Raw genomic sequence first — 9651 nt, forward strand, 5'->3', positions numbered from 1 at the left:
CTGCTCTTCAAAAAAATATTAAAAAAAAAAAAAAAAAAAAAAAAAAAAAAAAACAGAAACACTAGATGTTTAGAAAAAACAAGAACAACAACTATGGTATCATCTTACATCTTAGGCAGTATAGTATTAACTACCCAGTACCCTCTTCAAAGAGATGATAGAGAATAATATTTCTTTTAATTCTTCTCTAGAAGCTTGGCCATTATGATTAAGTAAATTTCAGCTTTGTTTCTGTTATGGATCTGTCTATTTTTAATATTGTAGCCATTATGCATAATAGTTTTCTTGATTCTATATACTTGCCTATATACCAGTTCATATATTTCCCAGTATTCTCAAAATTCTCCATGTTTGTCATTTTTATGCTATAGTAATATTGCATTGATTTCATGTCACACTGCATCTAGCCATTTCACCAATCCAGTCATCTATTTTTCCATAAGTCAAGCACTGTCAGTCATCAAAGATTTATTAAATATCACAGATAGACATACAAAAGACAATCTTTGCCTTGAAGGATTGAATAATGGAGATTCATTATTATTCTCTATCCTTACAGATTTCTACTCTGATATGCAGTGAAATTGGATTCAAACAATTACTCTTCAGTGATTCAATTCATCCTTATGGGCTCAAGTGACCAGCCAGAACTACAACTTCCACTCCTTCTCTTCTTCCTGAGATTCTATATTGTCTCCATGATGGGGAATCTTAGCTTGATCTTGCTAATTAGGTGCAATTCTAAGCTTCATACTCGCATATACTATATGCTTAGTAATTTGTCCTTCATAGATCTTTGCTACTCCTCTGTAATTACCCCCAAAATGTTGGTGAACTTTGTATCAGAGAAAAATATCATCTCCTACACAGGATATTTGGCAATTCTTCTTCAGTGTCTTTGTGATTTCTGAGTGTTATATCTTGATAGTCATGGCTTATGATTATTATGCTGCCATCGCTAACCCACTGCTTTATATTGTCACCATGTCCCAGAAAGTCTGCTGACTGATGGTGTCAGAGGTATATACAATGGCATCTTTTGTGTTTGTCTAGATTTCATTAGGTATTATTTCTGTGACATCCTTCCCCTCCTGAAGCTCTCCTGTTCTAGTACTTATATCAATGAACTCCTAGTGACATGTACTGGTGTCATCTCTGTAATGGTACTCACTATGATTATCTTAGCATCTTATGTTTTGATCCTCTATAGCATCCTCTGTATGACCTCGGCAAGTTCAAAACCTTCAGTACCTGTGGCTCTCACCTAGCAGCCGTGAGGATCTTCTACAGCTTCATCATTTTCATATATTTTAAGCCAGAGTCCAGGAACCATTTGGACCAAGACAAAGTGGCCTCAGTGTTTTATGTCACAGTGATCCTAATGCTGAACCCTCTGATTTACAGTCTGGGGAACAAGGATGTTAAGGATGCCCTTAAGAAAATCATCAAATATGAAACATTTTCTAACCTATGTAGCAATAAGCATAAATTAAGGTAACTATGATTTGTTTGTCCTTAATGCTTACACACAGGCATAATTGCTTCCTTTCCAGACAAAGGACAGTCCTGGGGAATATTGTAAAATAGGAAAATCCATGTCGCTTCTCTCTTTTTAATGTCTCCTACCCAGTGGTAAACTTCTACCAACTCTTTTAGGAATCTCCCATTACCCCCTTTTCATGAAGGTATTTGATTCCTCTCCGAAGAATGACTTTGAGAACTTTATAAGGAAATGCTAGGATGCTCTTTTATAACCAATATTAGGATTGTATTATAATTTATTTTTCTCATTATCTCCTTCCCCCAAAGCTCTGCTTTCTCAGTCAAACTGACCTGGCCAGAATCTTTTCTGAAAACATATACTCTAACTGAGCTTATCCTTTCCAAATATACTTGTCCTTTATAATATGGTCTAAAGATTCTGATTTTAAATATATTATCTAGTCATTCATTTAATAGGCAGATTATTTTTTCAATCATATCATTTTTCTGGTATCCATATCTGATAAAAGCACTTTGTACAAAGTAAACATAGAAATTCTTCTTCCTTGCTCGCCAGGTCTTCCATGTCTTTAAGATATCTTCATTTGTCTCTACCATCATCTCAAGCTATTATCTTTTATTTATTCTTGCTCTCAATAAATTCCCAGTAATATCATTTTGCTTTCACTTCATTTCCTCTTATTTCTCTTATTCACCTCTAATCTCCCTCCCTCCACTCTACAATTTGGTTTCTGATTATATCATGCAAGTGAAATTGCTTCCTCTGTAGATACCAATGTTTCCTAATTGCCAAATAGAAGAAATTGTTAGACTTCATTCTTCTTGACATGCCTTTAGCATTTAAAACCTTTGCTCATTCTCTCTTCCTGCATTAAAAAGAAACAATACATTTGTTTTTTTATTTTTTTTTATTTTTCTAAATGATCCTCCTCAATCTCATTAACAGTATCTTAATTCACATCCTGTTTCCTAATTGTAGTTATACTTCAAGGTAATAATATGATCCCTTTTCTCTTCTCTCTCTATATCCTTTCTCTTAGTAAACTTATCACCAACTGTTGGAGTCCAGCTCCTGTAGTGAGATGAAGGGTGTGACTTTACCAGAGCCAGGCAGAGAAGTCAGGATTATGGACTCTTCAAAGTTTATTGATCAGAGAGGAAAATATATATACCTCAAATGTTCATAGACTTGATACAAAGTATACTCTTTGAAGTTCCTATAGTTTTCTCTAACAAACAAGATCTACTGAGATATAAATGATTACTCCTGGATCTTGGTTAATTAGACAGAGATGCAAATAGTTGAAGGTAAAAGTTTATCATACCATTGTATCTTTATCTCAAATGCCTTTAGTCTCTATTGTGCACTCTTTTTCCTGTGGTTCTAAATTTAAAGGTTTAACTTTAATCCAAAGAGTAGTGTTTGCATTTTGCTTCAGTTGCTAGATTATTAATTTATTATATTGAAAAGCAGTCTCTGCTATTTCAATAAGAGGATTTTGATGAGCCAAGTTACTTTAAGATTCAAAACCTAGAATAGATTCTTACCTCCTGGCCCTCTATAACCAACTATTTCAACTATGATAATAGTATATTATGTGATATGATGTAAGATATAAGAGAACATGCATATAAGAACATGTATGAGACATGTATTTCATAATCATATATGTAATATAATAATATAATATTGAATATGACATATGACATTGATGAGGGGAGCCCCGAAATTCTCTCTAAAACTCCTTGAAGCACAGATTCTCCTTGAATCCTGGCCTCTGTAAAAGATCCTGAGATACGGGCACCGCCTCCATTGATAACACTCACTACTGATTAAGCTTCTCATTGAATTAAAGATCAAGCCTAGAGATCCTCATTCAATTCTATTCAAATTCCAGCTCAAGCTGAAACCCAGCCCCCATCAAGAGCAAAATCCCCAGCTTCTAGACAAGATTTCTATTATAAAAAGTGCCAATTTTAAACTCAGTCCTTGTAGAGGAGCTAACATGCCATGCCATGCCATGCCATGCCATGCAATGCTATGCCAAGGAAACCTCTGCCTGCTGAAATAATATTCACTTTCAGTGTTACCCTTTCTTTATCTTTATCTAGTTCCCTAACAAGATTTTATACCTCTCTGTTGGGATTTCTCTACTAGAAACTTTACTTCTCTGCCAGGACCTTGCCACTAAGGAATTCAGTCTTTTTATTCATGCATAGCAAAGGCTGACTTCCCAATACCAATAATAAACTTCTTTTTATTAGTCTTGCTTTTTGAGTTCATAAATTCCTTTATGAAGGACCTCTGCACTGCCAACAGGGGATTCCCACAACTCCCTATCATGCACTGAATCCCAAAGGGTATTTAAGAGAGCCAAACCTCTTCATTTGGTCCCCTGAACCCTGAACTTGCCACTAACCTGATCATTTAACTTCCTGACCACCAGGAACCCTAATCTCATCATTTTGATTCCCTGAATCTAATCTCATCAACATGATACAACAGAATATTAATACATAATATAACATAACCCATATAATTAATATAATTCAGGATGACATGCTGATTCCCCCAATATTTAGTTTACAGTATATCATCATACATTGCATATATATATATATATGTGTGTGTGTGTGTGTGTGTGTGTGTGTGTGTATAAAATGTTCTATATAATGAAATAGATGGGTATATACACAATATACATATATTCCCAGTCCTGTTTGGAAACCAAATCTATAATCATCATCTGTCTACTAGAGACTTAAATCTGGATATAAGTATATCAAAGTAAGCAAGAACTGAAACAGAATGCATTTTTTTTTGCCAGCAAAAATAGAGATTTCCCTGTTTTAGTCTAGGGGTCTACCATACTTCTAATCAACTAGATTTGCTATTTTTATGTCATTTTCAACTTTTCATTTTTATTTCCATATTTAAACAGTGACCAGATCTTGTCATTGACATTTTCACAACATCTTTCTTATACATTCCCTTTCTATTTATATAGTCATCATCCTAGCTAAGATTTTGTTTTTTGTTGGGTATACTTCAGTTCCCAAATAAATTTGTCTTCCTTAAATTTCTTCCCACTCCAATCCCTCTTCCACATAGCTGCTAAAATGATATTCATAAAGCACATATTTGAATGTGTCACTAAAATGTTCAAAAAGATCCATTAGTTTTCTTTAATTTTTAGGATAAACAAGCACTCCTCTCTATCACATTGAGTCACTCACAATCTAATTCTAACTATCCTTTCTGGATTTGTACAGTTCCTTTCATTAACTCAATATATGGTTTACTCAAATGGATCTGCTTGCTTTTATTCATTCAAACACAATATCTCATTTCTCATGAGATGTCTTCACATATGATATTCTTCATTTCTTGAATGTTACCATTCCTAATTTTTCCTTTTTAAAATCCTTAGCTTTCTTTGACACTCAGTCCAAATGTCACATTATATCTCATCCTTTTTGATCCCCTAATTTTCTCCTGCCTCCCTCCCAACTTAAATGACTATATTTTCACTTTGTATAATAATTTTCCTTCAACACAAATTTGATCATGTGATTATCCTACTCACTTTCTACTTTTTAGCCTTTGAAGCTCAACACAACCTAGTCCAAGTGATATTTCCAGCTTCAATGAACATATTCTTCCTCCCATACTCTGAAATTTAGTCCAAAATTTCCTCACACAAACACTTTGCCATCCATCTCTATGTCATTGAACTGATCTTCCTCTAACCTGAAATGCATTCCTTCTTTTCTTCCACCTCATAGAATACATTTATCTCTTTTGAAATGTGGTCCAAACACTATCTGCATGAAATATCTGCTAATTCTCCCAATATTAGTACCTGCTTACCAAACAAACCTTTTTTTAGATTTTAGATATATTTATATTTTATAACTTTATATTTATTCCATATGTAAATATTTATGTATTGCTTGATATTTATTCAATCATATCACTAACTCCACTTAAAGAAAATGTTAAGATGTTCAATCAGCTAATTTCAACTACAGGCTTTAAACTATATGAATAAAGCTCTTTGAAAACCCATTAGACTAAGTAAAATGATGATAGACAAGAAAGTCTAACTATCTAAAACATTTCATCACTCTTTGTATAATATATTAAAGTATCAAGTTAGTTGCCACTGAGGGATTTTAGTGAGTGTTCCAACAAACCCTTACGGAGTAACTGCCTAGATGAAAGAAAAGCTTTAGCTCTCACCTCTACATAGCTCTTTTTCACCAATATATCTTTACTTATAAGAGGATCTTGAAAGCTTCCAGTGATTTTGGATTTCCCATTATATTCTTAATGACTCAGCATAGCGTATAGATACTTCCAGTATCCTATATAATAGAGAATATTAACAGTATCTGTATCATTGGCCAAGGAGAGACTAGATATGGCTTCACTATACTGGAGTGGAATTTCTTTAGTGTCTCTTAAGAAAATGTATTTCCAGGAACCAAAGACTATGAATTATACTTTTGCCTTGCTAAATTTGATCTCTTTTTCCCCCGGATTTTGTATAAATTTGTGAAAAAATATCACAAACTTTGAGGTTATTTGGGATGTTTTGTATCAACTCTCTTTATGGTATCACTTTATTAAAAAGAGGTTTCTAAAATAAAACTAAATGGGGCAAGAAAGAACTGTTGTAAAGGGTTTGAACCAATGGTATTACATAATCTTCATTTCTTATGGGGACATCTAGAATCCTGAAAGAGAAAAAGATAGCTTTACTATGGGACTCAGGAATCTGTGTATACAGGTTTATACAAATACAAATTTGTATAAGTACAAATTAAATTTTAAGTTTATTGTAAATAGAGATTGTTTTATTCTTTGTCCTTTGCAGTATTGGTTAACATCTCCTCAATATCAATCAACATAAATTAGTTTTTATAAAAAACAACAAAATACAATAAATGGAAAGACAATTTCTTGTCTGTAGACCAATCAATGTAGAGAAAAACTTCACATACAGAGCAGTTGGTACAAAAGATTTCCCCCTACCAGGCTGACTTTTGCATGTAGCATAGTAAATTGATTTCATTTCACTTATTGCACACACATCCACACATCTCCCTATACTTCTTTGTTGAATATTTAGTACACTAAGGTGTTGTGTTTTTCCTGTATACATTAAGGTGGTCTTGTGGCTTTGAATGTTTTGGTTTCAATATGATTAGTTATGTTGATTTTTTTCTAATTTTCTAAGGACTCTATTGTGCTTGCATCCCTAATATAAATACTACTTAATCATGATGAATGATTTCACTGATAAGTTTTTTATTTTGCTCAATAGAACTCTAAAAAGTCTAAAACTTTTGAATCAATAGTCATTAAATGATTTTGACCTTTAGTTTAATTTCCATGTTTTTCTTTCCATATCATTCTAGTTTAAGTATTAGAACTATATTTGTCTCAAAAAAGGATGTGGTAGAGTTTTTCAGTATTTGGGGAGAATAATTTGTGAAATATAGTTGTTAACTGTTCTTTTAAGATTCTAGAGAATTCATTTGTAGATCCATAAGTCCAGGAAATTTTTTCTTCTTTTTGGCAATTCTTTTACAACTTAATTTATTTCTGTTTCTGAGAGTGGCTTATTTAAAATTTCTATCTGGTCTTCTAATAGTTTAAATATTCATGTTTTTGAAAGTATTCCTTTTGTTATGCCACAGTTTTCTTTAACTGTCCTGACTCAGTTTCCCTGTTTCAGTTTCCTTAACTGTTCTGTCTCTGACCCAGTAAAACTAAGGATTATTCGCTCTTGGGTTATAAATTAGCAAGATAAAAGAGTAGATCTCCTGATTCTTTTAGGGATTTACAATATTCCTTTAGAATATTCCAAGATCAACCCATGATATCTTTACTTCTTTGTCTCTGGAATTTTTAGGTTTTATGGCTTCCCCTCCCTGATAAAAAAACTTTCCCTCCTTTTCTCTTCTTTGTCTCCAAAAAGGTATTTAAGAAGTTGGGGTTCCTTCATTCATGGCTGGAGAATGGCGTCTGGCAGCTGTATGCTGGATGCTGGATTCTTTGGGTCCTCCAGCCCTGGGACCAATATGGATTCCTTGGTCCCAGTATACTTATCTCTGTCTGACTGGATAATCTGAGACGAGAGTCCTGTCCAGTCAATCTTACTCTCCCATTAATAAAATATTAAAAACTCTCTAATCTCTCTCCTGCCTCAGTTTCTCCGGCATTACACTTTATTTCTTTTATATTCACAGTGTGTCAGCCTATGATTAGCCATAATATGCTTAGATTATTCTTTTTTATATCTTCTGATTTTATTGTGATTTTATTTTGCTTATTTGCTATTTTATTTATTTTTGTTTTCTGACCTCTTCTCTTACATCAGAATCAGCTTTTAATTTTCTTTAATTTTTCTATGTATTTTTCAAGTACTTATTTCTTTTCTAAGTTTTTTGTCTTCAATTTTGATTATTTTAGTTTTTCTTGTTGGTTTTCTAATTTTTTAAAATTCAAATTCATTTTATGGATTGTCTCTTAATATTTTATTAATGTATATATATGGAGATATGACTTTTCCCCCTAAGGCTCAGTTTAACTTCCAGAGATGTTAACTTCATTTCATCATTATCCTTTTCTTTCAAATAATTATTAACAATTTCTATGGTTCATTTATTGACCCACTCCTTATTTAGGATTTCATTGTTAAGTCTACATTTGGTTCTTTATTGTTTGCTTGTTTCTATTGTTTTTATTGTGTTATGGTCACAGTGTAAGGGATATCTTAACTTTTTCAGTCTATTTTGAAAATGGGAAAATTGTGATGACTGTGTATTTTAAAATCAGCCGGAGTCAGGAATTCAGGTTAAGAGAAAATCTTCAATCTTTATTCTTTTTGGAGGTGAAGGGGGATTAGCAATGTGAGCAGCTGCGACAGGAAGCCAGCCAGCAGTCTCTTTCCACTTCTTCCTCCGCCCCTTTGCCTCCACCCACCAAAATTGTCATTTCCTATACAACACATCAGAACTTTCACAAAGAGTGGGGGGGAGGGGGGGAGGGAAGAGGGCATTCTTTCTCCAAGTATATATACATATATATATTAATAGAGTATGGTCCAATTACTATTTAGGCTCACATGCTTGGGATCTCAGTGCACCAACTTGAGCTTCAGCCCATTACAGAAAATGAACATCAATTGAAAGTTCCTTTCCCTCTAAATGGATTTATACTTCTAGATGCTTCCCCATTCTATAGTTGCCTGTCTTCTTCACTGCCTGGGCTGGACAAGAAAATGTATGATGAACTATATGTGGCTAAGTGACTAATTATGCAGCATAGATATTTGTTTATTTTCTTCTTCTTCTTTTTTGTCTATCGCAACTTCTATTATTTTATTATTTTCCTTTGACATTTTCCTTGAAATTTTTATTTCTTAGCAAAATACCTACTGTTTGAAATTAGCCAAGAGTAGCCATTATGCTGAAATGAAATGTTTTGCTTTGCAAAGTCTACTGATCTGCTAAAAGAAGGGGATTTGTAGCATTATGGGTTGGAAAGAGAAAGAATGTTATAAAGAGGTTTGGAAGGAAACTTTCTTAGTCATTATATTTATTTTCTAGAATTATATAATCATAAAATTGTATAATGGGTCCTTACTGTAGTAGGAAATATTTTTTTTTATTTTTTCAAAATAATAACAATAAAAAGAAATTTTGAAAGACATGTATTCGTTATTATTAATTCACCTCCTTATACACAGAACAGAGTAAACCATTATTACACATTACCAACTAAGCAAAATGTCATGTTTTAGATTTCCTTCCAAATGTACTGAGTGAATGAAATAAGGGCCTTTTAAACAGCATTTGCATATGAAAGCTGCACTAGAATTGAGGAGTGAGGACTAATGTGAATGGGATGTTTTGCTAAGGTATGTAGATACTGGTGTCTAGGCAGGTTAATCACATATGAGCCCTAGGCAGCCAGGCTGCAAGGCATGCAAAATCAGATGAGAAGAGGAACAGGACATGAAAGTCATAGAGTTTCCTTGATGTCTGTTTTCAAAAGAGAGGCCCTTTTCTGAAGTAGAATTGGGAAGAAAAATAGAAATAAATGATAAACTTTAATTTTGTTGATTACTATTTCAT

General features: G+C 33.1%; 1 pseudogene; it reads left to right on the top strand.

Moving 5' to 3' along the window:
* Positions 1–626: 626 nt before the first annotated feature.
* LOC127557270 (olfactory receptor 151-like) lies at positions 627–1498 on the top strand (annotated as a pseudogene).
* Positions 1499–9651: the final 8153 nt, after the last annotated feature.

This window comes from Antechinus flavipes, chromosome 3, assembly GCF_016432865.1.
Source record: "Antechinus flavipes isolate AdamAnt ecotype Samford, QLD, Australia chromosome 3, AdamAnt_v2, whole genome shotgun sequence".
In the NCBI taxonomy this organism is placed as follows: Eukaryota; Metazoa; Chordata; class Mammalia; order Dasyuromorphia; family Dasyuridae; genus Antechinus; species Antechinus flavipes.